The sequence below is a fragment of the Cheilinus undulatus genome, linkage group 9 (assembly GCF_018320785.1).
Source record: "Cheilinus undulatus linkage group 9, ASM1832078v1, whole genome shotgun sequence".
In the NCBI taxonomy this organism is placed as follows: domain Eukaryota; kingdom Metazoa; phylum Chordata; class Actinopteri; order Labriformes; family Labridae; genus Cheilinus; species Cheilinus undulatus.
In genome coordinates, this window is record NC_054873.1 from 49,552,610 (window position 1) to 49,574,689 (window position 22,080).

At 39.2% G+C, this 22,080-nt stretch overlaps 1 pseudogene; it reads right to left on the reverse strand.

The window, feature by feature from the left end:
* Positions 1 to 9: 9 nt before the first annotated feature.
* LOC121515091 lies at positions 10 to 17,658 on the reverse strand (annotated as a pseudogene).
* Between the last annotated feature and the right edge of the window lie 4,422 nt (positions 17,659 to 22,080).

Below are 22,080 nucleotides of genomic sequence, written 5' to 3' on the forward strand. Positions count from 1 at the left end.
CATCTGGACTTACACAGCCTTCCTGCAGTTCCTCACAGCTGGAATCAGTCTCAGTTGTCCCTGGACTGATGTGTTGTACTTCTTCAGATCTAACACATCCAGAACCTCCTCTGACATCTGCAGCATGTAGGCCAGAGCAGAGCACTGGATCTCAGAGAGTTTCTTCTCTGACCTGTTCTTTGACTTCAGGAACTTTTGGATGTCCTGATGTACTGAGAGGTCGTTCATCTCCGTCAGACAGTGGAAGATGTTGATGCTTCTGTCAGGAGAGATACCATCACTGTTCATCTCCTTCAGGTTGTTGATGACTCTCTGGACCATTTCTGGACTGTTGTCTGTCTGACCCAGCAGACCTCCTAAGAGTCTCTGGTTGGACTCCAGAGAGAGGCCGTGAAGGAAGCGAACAAACAGGTCCAGGTGTCCATTTGGGCTTCTCAGGGACTTCTCCATGGCACGCTTCAGGAAGTCATCCAGGGACGGAGTTTGAAAAAGTTTAAAGATGGATTTTAAAAGGGTGTTAATGAATGAGTCCCTAGTGTTGCCCTCTTTGAGGAACGCTTCAATGACATCTGTGTTCCTGTTGGTGAAACAGTGGTGCATGTGGACTGCAGCCAGAAACTCCTGAACGCTCAGATGAACAAAGCAGTAGACTGTTTTCTGGAAGATCACACTCTCTCTTTTAAAGATCTCAGTACAAACTCCTGAGTACACCGAGGCCTCTGTGACATCCAGACCACAGCGCTCCAGGTCTTCTTGGTAGAACATGATGTTTCCGTTCTCCAGATGTTCAAACGCCAGCCTCCCCAGCTTCAGAAGAACTTCCCTGTCAGATCTGGTGAGTTCCTCAGGACTCATCTGAGGTCCCTCATCATACTTCTTCTTCTTCCTCTTGGTCTGAACCAACAGGAAGTGTGAGTACATGTCAGTCAGGGTCTTGGGCAGCTCTCCTCTCTGCTCTGTGCTCATCATGTGCTCCAGAACTGTAGCAGTGATCCAGCAGAAGACTGGGATCAGACACATGATGTGGAGGCTCCTGGATGTCTTGATGTGGGAGATGATTCTGCTGGACACATCTTTATCACTGAACCTCCTCCTGAAGTACTCCTCCTTCTGGGCATCAGTGAAGCCTCGGACCTCTGTTACCCTGTCCACACATGAAGGAGGGATCTGATTGGCTGCTGCAGGTCGAGATGTTATCCAGATGAGAGCTGAGGGAAGCAGATTCCCCTTGATGAGGTTTGCCAGCAGCACGTTTAACGAGGACTTCTCTGACACATCAGACACAGCCTCACTGATGTTGAAATCCAACCACAGTCTGCTTTCATCCAGGCCGTCAAAGATGAACAAAAGTTTACAGACAGCCAGCGTCTCCGCTCTGATCTCCTGTAATGTTGGATGGAAAACACGGAGCAGCTCCAGAAGACTGTAGCGCTCATCTCTGATCAAGTTCAGCTCCTGAATGAAAGCAGAACCAGCAGACTGACGTCTTTTCTGAGCCCTCGGCCCAGTCCAGAGTGAACTTCTGCACAGAGAAGGTTTTTCCAACACCAGCCACACCGTTGGTCAGAACCACTCTGATGGGTGTCTGTTGGCCAGGTAAGGCTTTAAAGATGTCCTGACACTTGATTGGAGTCTCATGGAGGCTCTCCATCTTGGAGGCTGTCTCAAGCTGTCTCACCTCATGTTGGCTGTTCACCTCTTCACTCTGTCCCTCTGTGATGTAGAGCTCAGTGTAGATCCTGTTCAGGAGGGTTCTACTTCCTGCTTCATCACTTCCTTCAGTCACATGTTCACATCTCTCCCTCAGACTGATCCTGTGTTCATCTAGAACCTCCTGTAGACCTCTATCTGCTGAAAGACCACAACAATATCAGACTGGACTGACACCAGGAATCTGGTTTTACAACATGATCAAATAGACCATTTTCATTGGTAAATATTACACAAACTGCACAACTCAAAAACAGCCCTGTAATAAATCTGAGCTGCTACAGGAGAATAAACTGAAAACAAGAACAGGCTTCAGCTAAAATGTTCAAATATCCTGTTTTCATGAGAATATATCATCATTACATACCATCTAATGAAGAACATTCAAAAGTCTTGTTCTCAGACTCAATCAGAACGTTTCCATGGTTCAGTAGATCTAGAGCTTAGAGCTTGATTAGGCTAGTTAACTGGACTGCTGTCCTTTTCCCAGTATAAAGCACTGGGGCAGAACAGATTCCAGTGAAGCATGTTGTTGTCTGCTACAGTAGGTGGTCATGTCTCCATCTAGAACCTTCTCCCTGTTGACCTTCTAACAGCTCAGTCTGTGTGTGGCAGTGATAGCTGCTTGTGGTGATGATGTTGTCTGTCTTAGCTCTTGGTCCTGGTCCTAGAAAGTGGTCCTGGTCTATCAGCCACAGCCAGGATTTTACAGATCAAATAGGTATCAAAGTCTGGCTTATACACTGGATTTGATCCTTCATTTTTCAGCAGTTTTAGTCAAAGTCAGACCGTAAATCCACTTTTTCTACCTGCATGTAAACTAATGACACCAGTCTTACCTGTTACACTTCTGGACTGACTGGATATCTGCAGTCGTCTTGTTCCGGATCGTTCCTCCACACAAACAGGTCTCTTTATTATTCTGAGGAGAAAAAAGACAATGAGGTTCTAACTCCTGTTTCAATGTTAAAAGTCATGTTGAGCTTTAATGAGGAATAAACTCTGGAGTATTGTGATTTAAATCAAACAACAACCAGGTTTTAAAAAAAGGACACAGCACTAGCAGCCTGAATATGCAGAGACAAAAAATTAACTGACATTTTTATAATACTTATTTTGGGCAGATCAGAAATATTTCAGCAGATTTTAATTCTTGGTTGTAAACAGATCAGAAAGTCTGAGAGCAGATGGATGCTTTGGGTTGTTTCATTAATCAGGAATTAATTTCTTTCCTGTTCTAGCTCTTTGTTGGCTTTGCTCTTTAAAATATTACATTCACATCAGTTCAGGCAGGAGTTTAATGCCAAAGCAGAGGTTATAAAAGTGAATGATCTATGAGAGCCCTAATGGATACCTACCTTACTTTAATCACAGCGACCAAATAGTCACAGTCATCTGTCAGAAAAACAAAGAACATCATCATCGGCTAGCTAACTCCACTGACCCCAAGACCTGGACTCTGGAGTCTGTCTAAACTCTATCCTGCTCAGGACAAGTCATCTGACCACAGAGACAAGGATCTGTAAGCAGTGTTGTGCCTGTGTGTGTTGTGGGTTCAATGACTGTGCTCATATTTTTGGTGAATGATGAACTCCACTGTTGTGTTCAAACGCATTAAAATGACTGCATTCAATGAATGCGTTTGTTTCCTTGTTGAACGGTAAGCTGTACCGTTCAATTTTCAATTCATAAACTAAAAACGTGAGTGCAGTTCACTTGGGAAGCAAAGTGACTGCTCTTATTCTGAAGGGTACAGAGAATTGCCGAGGTCTTTGTTTTACGAAGGCGTAAGTGTGATTTCCAGTAGCTGAAGTTATTTACAGCAGCGGAGTCAGTTTTACAGCAGGCACCATATCCCAGGTATGGCTAATGTGGCTAACGGAGTAGCTTGTGACATCAGCAGTAGAGCATCCGGTACGACAGAAGGCAGAAACTATGAAGATTTAAAAGACTTCTACAAACAAACCACGAGAGATCCTGACAGAAAAAGACGTTAAATTCTTGTGCAAATTATGCCTGCTGGCTATGAAAAAACGAGTCCGAACCAGTAAATGTTAATGATATGTAATATTTCATGTGAGTTATACTTCAAGATTGGCATTTTAAGGGAGCTAAGCTTGAGCTTCAAAGTTTTGCACCTTTTGTTTCCAAAATACAAAGAGAAGTATATTTTTAGAATGCTGTAAATTAAATTCTATGTTCTCAAAATCTTGAGAGATGGCAGCTTAAGTTTATCATGAGTAATCTGAAAATGTCATGCATCTTTAGTTATACTACAGACGACCACTTAGCTTTAAGTGTTGTGGTTTTTTCTGTTAGGAGAAGACAAAGTTGAACTTAATGGTAATAATTTTCCTTATGTAATGTGCACTTGAATGTTAAGCATAGAATTTCAGAGAAGTTTTGCTAAAGCTTCAGACTGCATTTGTTCAATTTAAAAAATATTAAAAGAAAGTTTGATATTTCTAAGGAATTATGTCTGCTATAAAGGAGACTGTTTTATTATTTAAGTATTCAAGATACTTCTTTGCCTTTGGGCAATAAAAGTCAGCAATGCAGAGGCAATCTTAGTGAGATATTTACTGAGGATTATATGTTTGTTTTCATTGAAGCTGTTAAATTATGCAGTCTTTTCATATGTTACATTTTATAGTTAATATTTTATAACAAATATTTAAATAATTCTTTTTGTCAGTGAGTACTCTATCAATTCTTTTGTTGATTAATCAAGTAGATATAGAGTAGATAGTAGATATAGACTACTGTTTGGGCTGACGGCCATGTGGTCAGGTAGGTAAGATAAAGAATGTCTCTGTGTTGGTATGGTGGGGGCTAGCATTGGGAGGGGGGGCTCTGGGACACTGGGGATCACTGTTCAGTCCTCTGAAAGTGCCATGGGACAAACTAAACACTGATGAAGGGGCGTTCCACCTTTACAGCCCTAGTGAAGTCTTGGCTTTTTGCTGCCTGTTGGTCTGCAGGGTTTACTTCTGGGGGCAGATACTAAGGGCTTTACTGGTTTTAGGATTTCTTCACTGAGTGCTTGTCCTGTCAGGAGGGCGTAAGTATCTCGTGTTTACTTCAAATCATCAGATTCTCTGACATCTTCTCGTTTGTTAGCTTGATGTTTAAATCTCTGTGAACTCTCCCTTTATTCTCTTAGCTCTTGTTTGATTTAATATCATCAACAGAACTGTGAAATACATTCATTTACAATTTTAAACCAAACCTGTCACAAACAGAAGAGAGCCTTAGTTTAACAACATATTCAAGCACAGAAAGAGAAAGAAGTTTCTTTGATAGTCTGACCAGGATTAAACCCTAAATCTGGGCTTCTCCACTAATGGGTGGTGGAACAGAGGTGGGTTAAAGCTGTTTTAAGAAGTTGTCACTAAATGTTTGTGCTGCACATTTATTTTGAAGGAAAACTGTTTCATATGAGGATGTAGAACCCTTTTCCTTTAATACTAGGTACTAACACACCTTAAATCTGACCTCCAGCTGTAAAAGTAACCTCTACCTAAGTGGTTTAAAAGGAGTTATACCACAATCTAAGAGAACCTTTTTACAAGTTTTTTTCACAGCAGTTAAAGCTTAATTTAAAACAACCAAAACCTTATAATCTCCCATCTAAGACTTTTCTTTTTTTTATACTTAATTTTTATTGTTTTTCAAACAAAACATAACATCAATAAAAACACAGAAACATAAAAAGACATTGCCAGACATAAAATATCAAAATTACAGATTTCAATACAAGTTATATGGGGATTTTAAGACATTTAACTGTAATCACAGTTTATAGTAAAGGAGTGGTATATGAATTACAACAATAGGAGTGTCTAAGGCAGACCACCAGAGATGTTATTTATTCTTCCAAGTATAGTTTCCATTTAGCCCATCTTTTAATGTACAAGTCTTTTTCAGTCTCCATAAGAGAGTCAACCTTTCCAACTCATGAATTTCCTTAATAATATCAACCCAATTATCTGTTGTGGGGGGATCTATCTGTAACCATTTACGGGTTATGGCCTTTTTTGCTGCTACTGTAAATATTTTCCACAAGTATCTATCAGATCCTTTTATATTTTCAGGTAAATCACCTAAATAAAGTGACGTGAAACTCAAGGGAAACAACTGTCCAAGAATCTGTAGCATGATGGTCCAAATACCTTTCCAAAACAGTTGTACCTTCATGCATCTCCAGAAAATATGTAGGTGATCTGCCTCATCACATCCACAATTTCTCCAACATTTACATGTCTCAGCTCTGCGATATCTCTGTAATTTAGGAGTAATAAAATAGTGAACATGTTTTTTCCAACCAAACTCACGCCAGTACATAGAACATGAGGTTGTGAATATAGTTTCACACATATTTTCCCACTGTTGACTTGTAATTGATTCATTTAATTCTTTCTCCCATCTTGTGTTTATATAATTTGTAGTATGCCCTCTACCGTTTGTGATCCCTTGATAAAGTTTGGAAATGATCGAATTAGTAGTGCCTTTATATGCTTTAATAGTTAACTGTATTATATCACTAAGTTCTTTATGTGCCTCATTTTCTTTAACTGTTTTGAAGAGATAATTTCTTAATTGCAAAAATGTAAAAAAGTCAGAATTTTCCAAGTCATCTTTTTCTCTAAGTGTTTGGAAACTTTGCAGTGTATTCTTTTCCATTATTTTACAGTAAGAAGTAATACCTCTATCCGTCCAACACTTAAACCCACAATCCAGAGTGTTTGGTTTAAATTCTGTATCGTAGGCCACCAAACTCAGCTGTTTTATCTGCGTCCACAGATGTAATTGTTTTATGATGTCAAACCAGACATTCATAGTGAAGGAGACATACTGATTCAATTGGTTCTGGTAGGTTAACGTTAGCTTATGGTCTCCAATCATTGCTGGAATTGGGATACCTTTAAATTCACTCTCCATCTCCTTCCATTTTGCTTCATATCCACTTTCACACCAAAAAACTACAGTTTTTAATTGAGCAGCATAATAATAATCCCTCAGGTTGGGGAGAGACATCCCACCTTTTTCTTTCCTGATCATTAATGTGCTATATTTTATTCTTGGTTTTCTGCCGTTCCAAATAAATCTAGAAATTTGCTTATCCCATTCATTGACTTGTTTGCTCGGAACTTTAATTGGTAGTGACATAAACAGGTATAACAGCTTAGGTAAAATGGACATTTTTAGAACATCAATTCTTTCACTAAAGCTAAGTAATGATGTAGACCATTTACTAAGATCTTCCTTAATTTTCTTGTTAACAGTTTCATAGTTTTTTTCTATACAGGTCACTGGGACAATACGTCAACCACACTCCTAAATATTTGATTGATGTTTGAGACCAGTCAATGGGAAGCCTCCGTCTAAGCTCAGTCGATGGACTGTAGGAAAATGCCATTAACAGTGTTTTTTCAATGTTGAGTTTGTAACCTGAATATGTACCAAATACCTCAAGGAGATCTAAAAGGACAGGTAAGCAGACATTTGGGTTTTTAATATAAAGCAGAATATCATCTGCATATAACACTATTTTTGTGTTCTCTGTTATTATGCATAATTCCTTGAATATTAGAATCTTCTCTGATTGCTTGTGCTAGAGGTTCAATGTAGAGTGCAAAAAGAGTTGGCGAGAGGGGACATGCCTGACGGGTGGATCTTTCTAATCTGATCCAATCAGTAAGACGGCCTTGCTGTAGGAGCAGTATATAATGTTTTAATAGTATTGATAGATTTTTTGGTGAAGCCAAATCGCTCCAAAAACAGAAATAAATACTCCCAACTAACACAGTCAAAAGCTTTCTCAGCATCAAGACTGGCTGGCACAGCACTTGTTTTAGTTTCTCTTAGGTTATGTATTACACGGAGAGAGCGTCTAATGTTATCTTGTACTTGGCGACCTCGAACGAATCCAGTCTGATCAGTGTCAATTAGATCAGAAACAAAGGAATCTAGCCTCTTAGACATAATTGAAGCATACAGTTTATAATCCTGATTCATCTAAGACTTTTCAATAGTTTCAAACCACATCATTTTCACTAAACTGATTTATCAAGTTTTAATACTCTGTTAGACTCTGCTGACATCCTGAACGGTGAAATTTAAAGTAACTCCAAATACAGGACATTAGGAATGAACAACACTGGAGTCTTGCTGATAGCTGGTATGATGGTGTGTTCAAACTCATTTGGGCGATACAGATATACACCACCAGCATGTTCTGGTTAACTGAAGTCACCATTAACTGCAGTTTTAAAGAAAATTAATTGTAAAGGCTCCCCTAGTTTTTCCACACATTCAAAAAAGGAGCCAGATCTGGCGCGCCGGTAGTCGAGTGGTTAAGGCGCATGCCATATACGCAGGCGACCCGGGTTCGAATCCAGCCCGTGGCACTATTTCCTGCATGTCTCTCCCCGCTCTCTCCCCTGTTTCCGATTCTATCCACTGTCCTATCAAATAAAGGCAAAAAGGCCAAAAATAAATCTTTAAAAAAAAAAAAAAGGAGCCAGATCATTATTTTTAGCTCAACCTGAACAGAGTGTAAAAGAAGAGACAGCACCTGAGATGGACCAGCTCTATTAGCCATGTTTTTAAGAGACAGACAAGACCAAACAAGCTTTACTATGGTAACAGCCTGTTGTTGCTCAACTTGGTCTTTAAACATGAATTTCTATAGTTTGAAAGTTTGGTGGTTAAAAAGGCTACTTACTGGGAATCTGAAGGAGACGTTGTGCCTGATCCTGGTTCATTACTGAAGTTTGGAGGCAAACCTGTAGACCTGTCACTCTTCAAGGAGAGACCGCTGGAAAAAGGAGATGTTTTGCCTGGTCCTGGTTCATTACTGAAGTTTGGAGGCAAACCTGTAGACCAGTCACTCTTCATGGAGAGACCGCTGGACATAGGAGACTTTGCTCTGTCCTCCCCTTCGTCCCCTTGATTGCTCATCTTCTCAGCCAAAAACAAAATAACCCATGCAGGTCAATCAACCTGAGGAGAAGAAGACAAAGAGGTGAGATAGAAACAGGTAGAAAGTGTTCAGTAAACATGGAGAAGCTTCCACATCTCATTATCCAGAGTGATAATTTAGCCATGTGAGCCGAACAGCAACAATATTTGTCAATGTTCATGACTGTCATTTTATTTTAATACATTTGTAAATATTATCAATGGGGTTTTAATCAATATTTGACCGAGCTACAGCCTAAAAATCTGAAAACACAGTTGAAAGACTGCTCATATGTTGCTTAAGTTTAATGTACCAGGGTTCATATTAATCCAGAGATTTCTGAGGTGCTGAATGTATCAGGTCAAAGGGAGTCTCTCTCTCCTGAGTGACTCGTCAGAGCAAAGCAGTAGATTCAGTTAGCTTACAGCTACTAGCAAACACATTAAACATGTAGATATCTAGGGCTTCAAATGTGGTAATGCTAACCTTCCACTAAAGAATAGTACAGCTTTTAAAGAGATTGCTTCACATCCACAGAGCATGTGCAAAAAGGAAATCCAGACTAACTGCATCAAATTCAACCAGGGCTGGAGACCCAGCTGTGTGGGAGGAACTGCATGTCACAGAGACATCTGTATTATTTATTTATTTATGACACCTGTACAGACATAGTCAGCAAGGTTCACAGGGTTTTTCCTGGCTCATATTAAGGCGGTGGTGGTACCATTCTGATCATGCGTACCCCGACCTTTCTAGGGGGGTCCGGGGGCATGCTCCCTCAGGAGAAAATTTTGTACATTTTCAAGGTAATTAGATTCATTAATAAACTTTGAGAGTGGAATTAAGAGGCTAAATCTACTGAAAATGTTTTTCTTTTCATAAGTTCGTGCTTTAATCTTGAATAGTTTCCTGGTCTGACCTGATAAAGGTTTTAATGATACAAGTTTTGTGCCTGTGTGAGATATTACAAGATGACACATTGTACTTTTAGATATAGTTAATCTTTTTCTCTGCTAAGATTAGAGTGAGTGGCTCTTTTGTATACAGTGATAATGACAGCTAAGGTTAACGTTAGTGAGACCACTCTTTACTCCTCCTCACTAGGAAGTGTAGGAGAATCCTCCCCTGAAGATAAAAAGACACACTTATTGAGTGTCAGGAGCTTTCTGCTCTGAGAGCTCACTGGGACACACAGATGGGTGATATTTGTGACATTTTGTAAACTTTATATGTAATCCTTAATAAACTTTGGGTCAATGACCATTTAAGCCGAACTAATGCTCTCTTTGTCCTTCTGCCAATAAGAGAACAGCGCAAAACACTGACAACTGGTGACTCCCGACGTGATTGGCTGAAAGGATCTGCCCGCATTGAGGGCCACGTTCGGTGGAGTCTCTTGGGAGATTTTTTACTTAGACAACTCACGGTGCACAGCCAAATAAATAAAGGTGAGCAGAAAACCTTTTGATTAAGAATCAGAATTTCTGCATGTTGGGAACGCTAAATAAAGAGTTGTCTGAGAAAAGAATTCAAGAGACTGAGTATAATATTTGGATTTTGGATTTGGATATATTGTTTTAATTTGAATATAAATAGATTTAATGGACATAAGAGTGATTACATGTAAGGTTTTAAACACATAGACTCATGTTAGGGATGTGTCTATGAGTACTCTATGAGTATAAGTATGAGTTTTTTATGAGTAAAGCCTGTGTGCTTCGATAAGGGCTGCCAAGATCCGCCAGAACAATAGCATGCTTGTTCTGGAAATATGATCCGATGTAATATACCTGCGGTAGGTTATGTCCTCAGTGGTTGCATGTTTTGTATAGTTATAGTTGTATACCTAAAACTTCAGGAGTTCCCAGGTTGAGGTTTACGTCCCCTCTGGTTGTATATTTTGTATCTGTATAGTAATATGCCTAAAACTCAAGGAGTTCCCAAGCTGAGGTTTTCTAAAGGGGTCTGAAGCCAGCAGTGCGGTACTGCCCACACGTTTCTCTCCCACTCTTCTTCTTTCTTCTTCCCTGTCTGCGTGTGGTTATCTTATAGAATAGGGTACAGGGAGAGAATCACTTTTTGTCCGAATGTCACTCATCTGTGTGCCATAAATTAATTTAATAAATGAATACTATAATATACCTATATTATTGTGTGGGTGGATTTTCATGTCAAAAGGCAGTTTTACAGGTTAACTACTGAGTGTATTGGTCAACGAGCGCTGGCTAAGAATTCCTTGGTGGTTAGTCCTGGTCTTTGACATGCTCTGTGGGGCACTGGAATACATAAGGGGATTTTCTTTGTGGTTTATGGTGGAGCTTAATGGACTGAGTTAAAATAAATGTTCAGATTGGTTCAAACCCCAGCAGCCAAGCGCACAGTATCTTAGATCCTGTGTAGAAGCTTCTTGGCTGGATCTGACCATTTAGACCCTGAGTCACTCAGTACTGTTAAGAAACACGTGTGAAATCATTGAAATGTCACAAGAATTGACTGACAGTCACCTTAAGTGGCTTGTGTGTAAATCCGGTACGGTGGTATCGGTATCAGTTAAAAGTTAAAGTTAAAATGAGTTGCCAGAGTGTTTCATCTCTGAAGAGGCCTGAATCTGTTGTAACCCATATGTTTGTGCCGGCACTCTGTGTTATTTGTTTTCTGTTTGTCTAGGTTTGTTTGTGGTGTTAAATGTGTAGTTTTGAGCTCAGAGGGAATTCCTAATTTTTATTTTTATTTTGTTTGTTTTTGTCTTGGTTTATTTTTTAAATCTGAATTTATTTTTATTTTTTAATTTGAATTTATTTTTGTTTAAAGCAAACTTGCAAGGCCTAGGGAGGTGGATAGAATGCATTCATTCAGCACTTTGAAAAGGCCCATTATTTTTCCTTTTATTCTCCTTTCTTTTGGCGTCTTATTTATGGTCTTAAATATTAGAAAAATACACAACTGAATGTGTCTAAATTTAAGAAGAATTGGAACTTTTAGAGACGAAATCTGACATGCATTGGAGGAGAACTGTGTGTGTGTGTGCTCTGTGTGTATGTGATCTGCCTGTGTGTGTGTATCTCTGGGAGCTGACTCCCCCACCCTTCACAAATGCAAACTGAGGGCTTCAATCTACGGCGGCCTTGAGAGGCCTAGAGAGACTGTGAGACAGAAATAGAGAGAATTTACAGAGAAAATTAATGAGCAAAAAGAGAAAAAGTTACACAGCTGTTAAGGAGAAGGAAATGTATTTTGAGATGTTTTTAACAAAATGGCCATAGTATTAAAAACAGGAATAATGATTAAGCATAACAAAACAGATTGCCAGGAGTTAAAATGGATTGAAATAAAAGTAAACAAGTTACTGCATAGGCTGAGGAAAAACATAATAATAATAATGATAAAAGAGGGGAGGAAAACTTTTCAGGCTCATTAAGATTCTTGATATAATGCCAGTATTTATTGTAAAGTGAAACAATTGAAGGTGATAACAGTGAAATAAGGGAAGTTAAAACTAGTATTAATGAAATAACAATAAATCAAAACCTGAAATAAAGACAAATTGATGAACATAGTTGAACTTAAAGCAAGGAAAATAACATAATTTACATAATTTAGGGTCACGATTTGACATATTGTAAAGTTAAAGAATTATGCATGAGTTTGATAGTTGATTTCCTGACAATGATTTTATGATTTAACTTTTCCTGGACATCAATCATAACAGAACTTAGTTTTGCACGTAAAAGATTTAGGGCTAAGAGTCTAATCTAAACACAGCAGATATTCTAGGCCAATTTATGAGAGTGTGAGAAATGTTCAAGTCACACAGACTGGGAACTGATAACCAGGGAGTAAGAGCCAAACAGCAGATATGACATAGAGACTAGTCAAAGCTATGATACCAGCACAGGCTAGAGAAACAATATCAAAGCTAGACAAGGCTATGAGAAAAGCAGATGTAGAGAGACAGAGACTATAACAAACATGATAAGGGGTGAGGAACAGAACGATTTTACACAGACTCAGATTACATGACACAATAAAACTACACTATATGACACCAATGATGACAAGTAGTGATGACATTATGAAATACAGACCTTTTACATTAGCGGATACAGCCATGACAAAATGACAACTACCACGGTTGACTGATGCAGGAATCAGGAAATTTAAAAACAGGAGGATGAAGAACAGGAAATGGCCACACAGCAAATCTACTAAATTTTAAAAACAAAGACTTAACTAAAGAAGAGATTTAACATGACAAGACTGGTGTCGAAATTTCTTGTGAATTCATTTGAATATAATAATAACATGATAATAGTACAAATAATACAAACCTGACACACTATCTTGAACATTACTATTGAACAGCATATATTTTACTGGGAAGAGAGCAGTTGTCTTGACACACATTTGGATGCAAAAACAAATTTAACACAGTGGTTTTCCCCTAAAACTGGAGAACACCCTTGCCCGCTTGACCCCTTTGCTCTAGGCCAGTATGGAAGGCAGGATCATAGGGTTGGACGATTATGACAAAATGAAGATCACAATTAATTGATTTTTTGACCTGGATTTTGAACAATCTTGACTGGTGAACAGTTTTGAATATTTCCAATTGTTTGCTCATCTCTAATGATCAGCCCAGGACGGGGAACGATCCGTGGTTCGTGCTTGGGGCAAAGTCCCAATACCTGGGTAGCGACAGGACGACCTAACAGTCACTGTCACGATTACTTGGCCTATGTCTCCGTGAAATGGGACTCATGTTGAGCGTGGCAAAGAATGGGGCTTCACAGGACATTTGTAGGCTGAGGAGGGGGAGAACCTGTGTCATTTTCACTGATCAAAGAAAACGGACGTTTTGTTACCTGAATGCTGCTCTCTACACACAACATTTTAATTTGGCTGATTGTGAAAAAAGACAGCATTATCAATGCTGTCTTGTTTCAAAGGGGGATATGCAGATCTGCAGATGTTAAGTTTTTACATAATTGAAGGGTTAATTTTTTTACATAACTGAAGTGGGCCATCCTGTTTGTACAATACCAGACATGACTTCTACTGTGACGTGACGACAAAGCAGACACAGGAACAGTGTGAGCCAGTTTTGCAGGAGTGTAGGATATCACAACCAGATTCAACACAAACAGCTGACCTAAAAAACTATATCTATACAGATTTGGCTGAAATTGTTCAGTAATGTTATTAGTTATGTTTAAAAGTGAGGTGTGGGGCCTAAAACAGTGGGAAACATGTTAGGACTTAGCTAAAAAAGAAATCTTCATGTCCAGTTTTGCAGAGACCTTATAGATGCTCAGAAACTGTCCAAATTATGAATTATTTGGTGCTTACAAAGATTTAAAAACTCAGATTCAGAAGTTTTAGATGATTCTAATTAAATAAATCTTAATTTAAGGCTCACATATTTTTGGATGATTTGTGTTGTGGTGCAAAGGTTATGTTAAAATATTCTTGTTTGAGCCATAAAAGAGTTTTAAATGTAAACAAAATTAGAATTATTGAAAAAGAAAACAAATCTAAATACATTGAATATTGGCAAAATGAAATAAAATCCTAGAATAAATTAGAATATTATTGTCTACTGAGAAGAGAGTATTTTTTAGCTTATGCATATGAGAAACACAAAACAAAGGGAAATTTTTAACAATGTACAGACTGAGACTGGGAGACCATCGACTAGAAACTGAAACAGGCCATAAGAAAGACTGTTGTTGTTGTGCTGTTGTACTTGTTGTATGAATGAGGAAAAACTGATGATGAAATACATTTTCACTTAATTTGTCTAATGTATGAAGCTGTAAGAAAGAAATTTTGAGCCAAATTACATCAAAATTATAGCAGTCACATGGAGAACTAATGAGACTAAGTCTAGTAGAAGATTTTCAAGAAATACACTTAGTTGCACATTTTGTTTCTGAAGGTCTTGACATTAGAGATAACTTTGTGTTTTTAGTATTTTATTATTATCAGTATTATTATTGTGACTGTCATTATTAGTGTTTGTTTTTAAAGTTCTCTGATTTGTCAACAAAAGTGTCAACAATTAACAACATTAACCCACTGGAACCTGAAAGCACAAATTATAGCCAGAAACTTCTAATTCTGTGAACTGAAATGTTTATTTTACCTTCTACTGAAATTCAAAAGATCCTAATTTCCATAAATTATGATTTTTAGTAACTGATAATCCACGTAAGGGCAATTCTATCATTAATACGATTATATTCAGGAGTTTTTTAGTATTTTATTGATCATGTTGAGAGATGGAGGTGTCATAATAGAAAGTATGTATGAAAAATGATTTAACCGACTTTAAGGGTTGAAGCATATTTTCTAATTGAACTTGAACTTTGACATTAGGGCCATATTATATTAGTTACATGAGACGATGGGCAGTGTGGTCTAAGGGGGACTATTTTCTGTTTGGGGAATAATACAAAGCTTAAAAAGATTTAACGAATTATATTGATATGATTGGTGTACCTAGGGGTGTGTCAGACCACTTTAAATGATCTTATCTTAAATTATTTGGACTACTTGAAACAAAACATAGATCGCATAAATTAAATCCACTATGACGTTCAGCACCTGACCAATATGACCAGAGACGCCATTTCTGGCTTATCAGAACAACTAGCTGCCACATCCCTAATGAGTCTGCAACTTAGTCTGGCATTAGATGTGTTATGGGGTAAAAAGGGGGTGTGCTATGTTTAGAGATTAATGTTGTACATAAATTGTTAACTGTACAGCCGCAGATGAATCAATCACCAAAGCCTAATATGATCTAAAATCTCTCTCAAACAAAATGGCTGAAGACTCAGGCATAGCTAGCGCATTTAATGATCGGCTGAACTCCTAATTTGGACAGTGGAAAGGATTGATCACCTCGATATTCATTTCCCTAATCACAGAAATTGCCTTTTATGAGGGTGTTGTTGTATCACATTTGAGCTCACACACTCACTAAGGTGATCACCACTGACGTGCCTCAGGCTTACCAGATGGCCACAATGGCCGCTGAGACCATTTCACTAACATTTACTTCCACAGGTTCACCTTTGAACGATGAAGAAGAAGATGACTGTGAGGAAAATGATGAAGATCATTTAGTCATCACCGTGTAGATACATGTTACTCTATGCTAATGCTAAAACATGCTTACATATAGTTTATGCATAAATGTAAAAGGTGTGATATTTGTATTGCTCATTGCAGACATGTCTACCAGTAGAGTATTTGAGGGTTTAAAGCTCCTGGAGACAACAGATTTCTAGTACAAATGAATGCACTCCTGGTAGTTAAAATGAGAGCTTATGCTTTTATTCATTAATATATTAAAGGTGAATGTTATTATTTCCACTGCTCTGTGCAATAAAGAACTGCTTGCTGCTGTTAATGCAACGAAGAAACTGCTTACACATATTGCATACATATAGATTATTGTAATATGATCAAATCATATTTAAAGGGGGAATTGTGAGATATTACAAGATGACACATTGTACTTTTAGATATAGTTAATCTTTTTCTCTGCTAAGATTAGAGTGAGTGGCTCTTTTGTATACAGTGATAATGACAGCTAAGGTTAACGTTAGTGAGACCACTCTTTACTCCTCCTCACTAGGAAGTGTAGGAGAATCCTCCCCTGAAGATAAAAGAGAGACACTTCCTGAGCTCGAGAGCTTTCTGCTCGGGGAGCTCACTGGGACACACAGATGGGTGATATTTGTGACATTTGTAAACTTTATATGTAATCCTTAATAAACTTTGGGTCAATGACCATTTAAGCCGAACTAATGCTCTCTTTGTCCTTCTGATAATAAGAGAACAGCACAAAATACTGACACCTGAAAAGCTTTTATTATCATCAAAAAGCTTTTTTAATCTTTCTTCAATGAATGTTTAATTTTATGTCCATAACAACTAATCGACCACTTAAAGAGGTCATGTGACCCGCATAATCATCTCTGATTTTAACTGAAACTCATTTCCACCAGAAAGTTGTCTGCCACACCCTTTATGTCATTTTACCCTTATTCCCTTAATAATGCTGGTGTTGTGTTTAAGTTTGTTATTCTTTTATTTATTAACTATCTATTATAACAAATTATCTATAATAATATATGAATAATAGAAGTAATATGTAATGTGATTTCTGGGTTAAGTTCAGAAGGATCTTTATTTCTCTCTGCTTATATTTTTGATCAATAAAATCAGTGGAACTGAGAAGTTTACTGCAGCTTCTGCCTGGAGGAAATCTAAAATATCTAACAAAAACATCCAGTCAGTGACCGCTCAGTTCAGCTGTTGCTTCACATCGTTGACCTCCTCCTGCTCCTAACCTGACCTCCTCTCTCCTTCTCTCTGCCTTATTAGACGGGTTCGTGCGCAACGAGTTTTGATCATGATTTCAATCTGCTAACTGTCAATACTGGTCCATATTTCCTGTTCAGTGATAGTCTGATTGACGCTCAGTCCTAGAAATGACACGCCGTGGCTCAATCATTTCAATTTAAGGACATTACCGCTGTATAAACGCACGCTAAGCAGCCCGCGCACACGTGACAGACAGAACTAGCGGAAGCGCGTGCACATATAAGGCCAGCGCGCCTATTCTACAGCATTAAGTAGGGGGAGAAATGCAGAGATGATAACGCCCTGTGTTTATCCTTAAAGCTAAAAGTCTCCTCTACTTTGCGTGTTTTTAGCTCACACACACTCAGCGCAGCGTTGATCCAAAGACAACAGGAAGTTCAGGAAAGTCGCGGTTCTTTTCTTCTTCTTTGGCAGGTTTGGCACAAACTCCTGGGCTCAGCGCCGCCTGAATGGCGTAACACCATAATTTCAGTTCACCCTGATATTAATGTTGAGTTATTAACACTCACCCTCTCTCTAAAGTCTCCGTCCTTCTGAAATGGAGTCTGATCTCTGACTGACTGAGTTCTTTCACTTTTGTTTGGTTGAATGTTGTCTCTGCACCCCTCGCGGGAGCGCGCACTCACCACTCAGCTGTTGAGGAAGTGAAGCGACTGGCCTTAATATCGCAGACAAACGCAGGGGAGAATACTATTTTACGATTTAATTATTTGTAAGGGAGATAAGAAGAGAAGAACATCGGTTGTTTACAGTCTTTAAAGCTCCTCTAAAGAGTGTCAATAACAGATGTTCTTCTCAACACAGAGTCGGAGCATAGCCAACGCAAACCAACACCTTTCAGTGTGTTCTTTGAAAACATACCCTAGCCCTAATTACAAAATACAGTAGATGGATTAAATCTAATGAATAAATGTGACTCGCGTTTCACAAGGCTAAATATAATCCAGCTTTCACTGCAATATCTAGGTTCAAAAGTATGCGCTTTTAATTGGATTAACCTGTAGCCTATATAAGCAACTCATGTAGGTCTAAACAATAGCCTTCTGATCCAGAACATCAGCTACAATGAAAATGTAATGTGGTCTGTATGCCTATAGACTGATAAACACATCATAGCCTCTATGTGGTTCTCACCATTAAAGGACATGTTCTCTCCATCAAATACTCTTGTTTTTAAGATATTCAATATATATTCAATACAAAGCATTTGATGCTGGGATCAGCAGAAAAAAATGTGGGTGGGGGGGGGGGGGGGGGTCCAACACCAGCCCTGCCGTGAAAAGCACCCCCTGTTAACTTTTACTAGGAAGGTGCCACATGCATGAAACTGACTCTGGTTACACTAACTAGTCCCATCTTTATACTCTGAAAAGCATTTGATGCTGGGAGAAACAGAAACAATTCTCCCCCCAGGATAGTGTAATATATACGTAGTTGTTACACATATTCACCCCAACTCTTCTTTTGGGAAATGCATACTCCAAATCACTCATAGGGAGCATTTGCATACTTTATTGTAGGAAAAGGCTGCTCAGGTCATCTGTTAAGACAAACAATACTGAATGAATATGTCCAGATTAATGCAATTTGCATTGTACAGTATTAATTCACTGTCTTACGGTTGCATATTTATGAGACAACGTGCATAAACAACAACAAAAACAGCATGAAGTGATTGACAATGCTGAGCAAAAAGGAAACACCTGATTCCTTGAGGAGGGATGTGGCTATGTCCAGTCTCAGCTTGTCCACTGCCTTCTGTGATGTGTCAATATTTAGTGCTTGCTCTTGTAAAATTTTCTCTGCAAACTGAAGAGAACTTTGATGGCAGGGATGGCAGCTGACATATAAATACGCACATTGGTATTTCTTTAGTTTCAGCACATTACTCATGAAGGTGTATGCATGTATATGTGAGTCATTCCTACTATTCGGTGCCATTTCAGCTTAGTAACTTTCCTTTAAAAAATGTAAATATGTCTGTAATTTTATAGTTTCATCTGAGGGAGGGCCTGTTAAACTATAAGAAAAATAGCTTGGTCCAGCTCAGGATGTTATGATTTCATAATTTATACAATTTTTTGGCATGTGGCATAGGCCAAATGTCCCCCTGTTACCAGACATTTTCATATAAAATAATGCGAGTTTTTAATGCACAGTCAGTGTAATATTTACATTTTCAAAGAGCTAAAATGTTCCTTTCTATGCCCTGCAAAGGTATTTCACAAACTATAAATAAACAAGCACTGTGGCGAACTGCCACAAATAAATTAGGCCCGCCACAAATAGATTCTGGTGCTACCTGTTCACCCTCGGGCTGTATGCAGCGTGTCGTTAAAATGACTATATCGCAAATTTTCGAGTATAAATTATGTGGAAGCTTTGAGCCGCCAGCGTGCATTTCTCGCCGGAGTTTCACTTCTCCCATTGTCCCTGAATGCATCTCTCACAGCAGAGCGCTCACTCTCTCTCCTGCGCCCGCGCCCATTCAGAAAAATCCTTTGCACATGCGCATCAGCGGCGAGAAGCAAGGGAGAGGAAGGTAAACACAGCAGCCGCGTGGCTAGTTAGCGGGGAGCTAGCTGACTCTAGAGACAGAAACAGCGCTGGATCTGCAGCGTTGAGCAGCCGTTCAACTTTGAAAAGGAAGAGGTCGAACTCCAGCGGTATTCGTTCAAATACGCCGCAAGATGACTCCGAGATAACGGCGGGAGTAACACAACACGTCACTAAAGACGTGAGCCCAGTGTTGTTGAAAAGCCAGGATTTGAAAAATCTCATAAAGACACTTAACCCAGAATACGAGGTTTGCCTGGGTGCGAACATTTTGCTGAAAACTCCCTGCCAGAGTCGTACATGTCAGAGAGAAGACGTCCAGCAGCGGAAAAATGTGATCCACTTCTCCACAACAACGGAGACTTATCTCAGCCTTACAGTTCTAAACACCGACAACGAGGAGTTAAAATGTTCCTGCCTCCAGACAAGCTTTCCCCCCATGATCACACAGGAGAGCTTCATGAATGAGGTCTAAAGATGCTCTCAGCTCATGAACTTGTCAGAAACTGCTCCAGCGTTCATCAGCACAGATAACGGACTAATATAATCACAGCTGGGCCTGAATGGAGGACTAGACTGCAGGGTTTAGGTCTTCATGCATAGTTGGTGAGTTTTGTTTCACCCTTAATGAGGAAAATAATCATTTTGTAATCATCAATAGTAAACAGAACACTGAAAACATTTCAGGACTTTCCATACACTGTAAAAGACAGAGTATGTCTTGATTTATGTGTTTTTGATTCATTAGTGAAAGATTGAATGAAGTGCTTTTCAAAATAAAACAGCTAAATTTGACGTTATATTGATTTTTACTTTCTGCATATAATTTTATAAAAATCCAATAGAAGAGTCTATTTTTATCACCAAACTAGTGCCATTTGGGGCTGAATTTAATACAGCTGCTGAGAGGCCATTTCAAAATATCGCAATATTTATTGTGTATCAGGATACGGGGTCGGAGGTGGGCCGCCAAAATTTTTGAAACTTAAAAGTGGGCCCTGAGTTGGAAAAGGTTGGGAACCACTGCCCTAGAGGATTACATGGAGGACTATATGAAGTCTCCTATGCCATTGAGATACATCAGACCCATCATCTCACAAGTATGTATACGGTAGCATCATCGTCTCAGTACAATCTCTGAATATGTTTTGTACTTAAAGATGGCAACAGCATTAAATGCACTGAAGAGCCTCGGGTTGATCCATTGTGCTATCAAAGGGAGCAATATCACGTTGGTGAACCGGGACCAACCCAACGAGGCCAAACTGATCGACTTCAGCCATGTGAGGAGCGTATCTTCAGTGAGGCCAGCCATGACTGCTCAGCATGTTTCTGTGAGGTAAGATCCAAGAACATGTTAATAATAAACCAGCACACTCTCTGAGGCAATTTCATAAGAATACAGTATCTCTAGTTTATGTCAGGGGTGTCCAAACTATGGCCTGAGGGCCAAATGCGGCCCACAAGCCTTTTTGACTGGCCCACAATAAATGCTTGAAATGACATGAAATATGGTCCACATTAGAGGATGAAGCTTGTGCTAGTTTCAGCACAAAGCAGTGCTACAGTGCTGAGTCTGTAAACAAACATTTTGACAAGGTGAATTTATTTGTGGGTTTTTTTTCGTGACTAAATTGAGACAACACCGTGAATGGTAAAAATATTGGCAACCAAAATAATAACATCTTTATTTAAAACACCCTGATGGATCACGACAGCACAGAGCAGCACCAGTGACGTTCCAGGGACAGTGAAAATGGCTGACCAAATCCCCCTCAAATCTGCATGGCCACCCAAAAGGCTGCCACCTCTGCACACCACTGTAAATGAATAAATCATACTGGCCCAAAAGTGCATCGGCCCACCAGGAAATGCCCGGTATGCCAGATAGCAAGTCCATCCCTGCTTGCAGAGTTGTCTGAGCGTCTCCGTTGTAAATAATCCAGCATGGCTAAGGGGGCGGCTCTCTGCATGGCAATGTGCTCAGCCAGCGAGTGGTATGGGCTATTTAAGACTCTACAAACTCCTGGTAACTCAGTTTATGTCGACAGTAGGAGAAAATAACTTCAGTTTCATCAGGCATGATCTGAAAACTGAACCTGCCATTCAGAAGTCTCTGTCCTTTATCCATTTCTGCTCGCTTGCACTGCATCACAACGGTGCCGCTTCCTGATCCGGCAAACTACTGGATGGGTCGAGGGTCACACAGAACGTGCATGCGTAATTTGAGTTAACGGGATATTAATGTGTTAACTCTGACAGCCCTAGAATTTAATCATGTATATTTTCCTTAAAATGTGACTTGCAGTGTACTAGTACATATGCAGTGCAGAGGCCAGCTCTTTGTGGCAGCTATAGTAGTAGCTTAGTAGTCTGTTTTGTGAATGGTATGGTCACATACGGGGATGCGAGTCACATGATGGTGGTGGTGGCACGTCAGCACCACAAGTAGTAAA